The following is a 4,382-nucleotide window of genomic DNA, read 5'->3' as shown; positions in this document are numbered from 1 at the left end:
TATTATTTTTCAGTACATACATAAATCTTAATTCCCCTTTGCATGCATCTCTTGAATAAGTCTTGCCCCATTCCCATCTTTTAAGTTCTAAATGTTTAGAAGCATCATTTATCCGCTAAGACCATGCACTATTTGGACGTCTGAAAATATCCCACAGTGCTTTTTAAAAATACGCCAGCACTTGCACAAAATGTCAGGATTCAATAAGGACACCCTGACCCGAGTTTTCAATTACCCAGCTAAGAGGGTTTAAAGATAGCTGTCCTATGCAGCAGCAGTAAGCCAGGAGAAGCTCTGAAAATTGGTATTTACATATATGTGTGCATTACAAATAAATAACACACAGAGGCTTTAAAAGAGTTTCCAACATTGGGTGGGGTGGGCATGTTTGTGGAATTAGCTTTGTAGACTGAGTGTGTATCATTATGGCTGCAATTACACATGGGTTTAAATACCCTGAATTGCATTACCCTCAGTCCTTCCAACACAGGTTGACATGGCCTGTCTATAAGGTGATTGGGGGAACTGAGGCAGAATTGGGTGTTCTTGACTGATCTGCTATAGTACATGTAATATTTAAAGGACCACTATATAGGGCACCCAGACCACTTCAGCTCAATAAAGTGGTTTGGTGGCCAGGTCCCCCTTGTTTTAACGCTGCAGCTGAAAACATAGCAGTTTTAGAGCAATTGCTATGTTTACACTGCAGGGTTAATCCAGTCACTAGAGGCGCTTCTGCGATTTACACTGAGTAAATCGCACTTATTGGACGCTGGACTTCTCACGGACCTCCAGTGTCAAAAAAGATCCCCGTAGGAAAGCATTGAGTAGTGCTTTCCGATGGGCGCGCATTTGCATTCGGCTCCACTTGGGAGCTGACGTCGATGGAGGAGGAGAGGTCACCAGTGCCGAGGGAGATAAGATAAGCAAATAAATGGTTAATTAACCATTTATTCGCCACGGAACGGGACCCAATAGCGTAAGGAATACATATTTGTATTCCTAACGCTATAGTGTTCCTTTAATTTGAAAGTTAAAAGAAAAAAAATTTGAATTGATGACAGATGATTCATTCACATCAATAAATTATTGAAATATTTATGGGAGTGAGGTGTGTAGAGGATGATAAAACACACATGAAAGAGGACACTTAAGTCTCTGAAAGCTGTTTAGCTCAATGTTCCCCAACCCAGTCCTCATGGACCACCAACAGTCCAGGTTTTGTCAGTATCTCCATTGGAATAAAACTGGGAAATACATTAATCCTGGACTGGGTTGGGGAACACTGGTTTAGTACACTGAAGTGCTTTATTGGTTAACTGGATGTCCCCCTGGCTTATTTTAGAAAATTGCCCCTCACTGACACCTCTCGGTTTTCAGTCATTGTCCCAATACTTCTCTATGAGAAGCATCAGATTGGACACACAATCAATGCTTTCCTATGGGGAAAAAAATCTGATGCTGGATATCCTCATGCAGAGGATGTCCAGCGTCAGTTAGGTTTCAGGAAGCGCCTCCATTAGTGCTACAATGTTAACAAAGTGCAATGAGCTGAAGTGGTCTGGGTGCCTATATTGTCCCTTTAACCTCTGCTACAAGCGGCACTGTCATGGCCGAATCCTGTTTTTTTTTTTTTTTAACCCCCCCTCCCGCCTCCACTACATCTAACTAAACCCCGTAGTCACCCCCAAATGCCCCTAAGCCCCCCATATTACCTATTTATTAATCTTTATTTTCTTTATTGGTTAACTGGATGTCCCCCTGGCTTATTTTAGAAAATTGCCCCTCACTGACACCTCTCGGTTTTCAGTCATTGTCCCAATACTTCTCTATGAGAAGCATCAGATTGGACACACAATCAATGCTTTCCTATGGGGAAAAAAATCTGATGCTGGATATCCTCATGCAGAGGATGTCCAGCGTCAGTTAGGTTTCAGGAAGCGCCTCCATTAGTGCTACAATGTTAACAAAGTGCAATGAGCTGAAGTGGTCTGGGTGCCTATATTGTCCCTTTAACCTCTGCTACAAGCGGCACTGTCATGGCCGAATCCTGTTTTTTTTTTTTTTTAACCCCCCCTCCCGCCTCCACTACATCTAACTAAACCCCGTAGTCACCCCCAAATGCCCCTAAGCCCCCCATATTACCTATTTATTAATCTTTATTTTCTGCCCCGATCTATATTCAGGGCGCCGCCATCTTTGTGTGGGTAGGTGAAGTCCCTGTGGGACACGTCATCAGCCCACACTAGACAGACTGTAAGATTCCCGCACATGCCCAGTGAAACACCTGGACATGCGAACGGGAATTTCATCTATTCATTCATCAGACAGACGAATGAATGAATAAAAAAATCAGACTAACAAACAAACACTGAGTATCAGTGTTCGTTTGTTCGTTCAGTTTGTTACAAGGAGGGAGCTACCGGCACGCAGCTCCCTCCTTGTAATATGTAAAGATAGAAGCAGCAGGGAGCAGTGCTCCCCGCCACTTCATAAGCCCCCCAGGTCCCCCTCTCACTCTATGGGGGTCAATATGACCCCCATAATAGCACAGGGAAGGCTGCTCACTGTGACTGCTCACTGTTTAAAAAATAACCTACGAAAGAACAATAAATAGGGGGGACCTACTGTCCCCCCCCCCCATCCCCCACCTCTAAAAAGTGGATGGGGGCCCTATACAAGAATGGGGGGGACCTACTGTCCCCCCCCCGGCCCCCACCCCTGAGCGGTGGGTGGGGGCCCTAATAAACAATAAGGGAGGGGGACCTACTGTCCTCCCCCCCTGGCCCCCACCCCTGAGCGGTGGGTGGGGGCCCTAAAAAACAAGGGGGGGACCTACTGCCCTCCCCCCCTGGCCCCCACCCCTGAGCGGTGGGTGGGGGCATAAAAAAAACAATTGGGGGGGGGGACCTACTGTCCCCCCCCGTCCCCACCCCTGAGCGGTGGGTGGGGGCCCTAATAAACAATAAGGGGGGACACCTACTGTTCTCCCCCCCCCCCGGCAGCCACCCCTGAGTGGTGGGTGAGGGCCCTAAAAAAAACAATTGGGGGGGACCTACTCCCCCCCCCCCCGGCCCCCACCCCCCTGGCCCCCACCCCTGAGGGCAAAAAAAAATCCAGATGAAAAAAAAAATGCTAAAAAAAATTAATCCATCTTGACCCATGGAGGGCTCCGCGCAGACTGAGCTCTGCAGGGCGGGGGAAGGCTTATAGAGGCTTGACCCGCCCTGCAATTAGGCTAAGAACACTCTGATTGGTTGGTTTAAGCCAATCAGAGTGCTCTTTGTCATTTTACAGAGCATGGGAAAATTCCAAAAGAATTTTCCCACGCTGTGTAAAATGACAAAGAGCACTCTGATTGGTGGGCTTGGAATCTAACCAATCACAGTGATCTGTGTCATTTTACACAGCATGGGAAAGTTCTTTGGAATTTTCCCACGCTGTGTAAAATGACACAGAGCACTGTGATTGGATGGATTTCAAGCCCACCAATCAGAGTGCTCTTTGTCATTTTACACAGCGTGGGAAAATTCCAAAGAACTTTACTAAGCTGTGTAAAATGACAGAGCACTGTGATTGGATGGATTTCAAGCCACCCAATCAGAGTGCTCTGTGTCATTTTACACAGCGTGGGAAAATTCTTTGGATTCTTTTTTTTTTGCGCTCGGGTTTTTTATTTTATTTTAAGTTCGACGGGTATGATGGCTTTTTATTTGGCCTTTTTTGGGGCAGAAAAATTAAGATTTTAGAAAAAAGAAGATGCCAAATGGTAAGTTTAATTTTTGTTTACAGGTTAGTTATTTTATCCCCCCCCCTCATTATTTTTAGGGTGAGAGGGGTAGGTAGGGGATAGTTTTATTTGGGTGGGGGGTGGTGACTAGGGGCTTGGGACCCCTAGTCACCTTGATTGGGGGGGGGTTTATTTAGGGCCCCCACCCACCGCTCAGGGGTGGGGGCCAGGGGGGGGGAGGACAGTAGGTCCCCCCCTTATTGTTTTTCTAGGGCCCCTACCCACCGCTCAAAGGTGGGGGCCGGGGGGGGAGGACAGAAGATCCGCCCCCCTTATTGTTTTTCTAGGGCCCCCACCCACCGCTCAAAGGTGGGGGCCGGGGGGGAGGACAGTAGATCCCCCCTTATTGTTTTTCTAGGGCCCCCACCCACCCCTCAGGGGTGGGGGCCAGGGGGAGGACAGTAGGTCCCCCCCCTTATCCTTATTTAGGGCCCCAGCCCGCCGCACAGGGGTGGGGGGTGGACAATAGGTCCCCCCCCATTGTGATTCATAGGCCCCACGCAGGGGTGGGGGCCGGGGGAGGGGAGGACAGCAGCCCCCCCTCATTGTCATTTAGGGCCCCATCCCGTCGCCCATGGGTGGGGGCCGGGGG

At 48.4% G+C, this 4,382-nt stretch overlaps 1 non-coding gene across 1 annotated transcript; it reads right to left on the bottom strand.

Moving 5' to 3' along the window:
* Positions 1-2,768: 2,768 nt before the first annotated feature.
* LOC134584222 (small Cajal body-specific RNA 11) lies at positions 2,769-2,909 on the bottom strand. Its single transcript, XR_010086499.1, has one exon. It is a non-coding gene; the product is annotated as a small Cajal body-specific RNA 11 (non-coding RNA).
* Positions 2,910-4,382: the final 1,473 nt, after the last annotated feature.

The sequence above is a fragment of the Pelobates fuscus genome, chromosome 13 (assembly GCF_036172605.1).
Source record: "Pelobates fuscus isolate aPelFus1 chromosome 13, aPelFus1.pri, whole genome shotgun sequence".
In the NCBI taxonomy this organism is placed as follows: Eukaryota; Metazoa; Chordata; class Amphibia; order Anura; family Pelobatidae; genus Pelobates; species Pelobates fuscus.
This window is presented reverse-complemented; position numbering and strand designations above follow the sequence as displayed.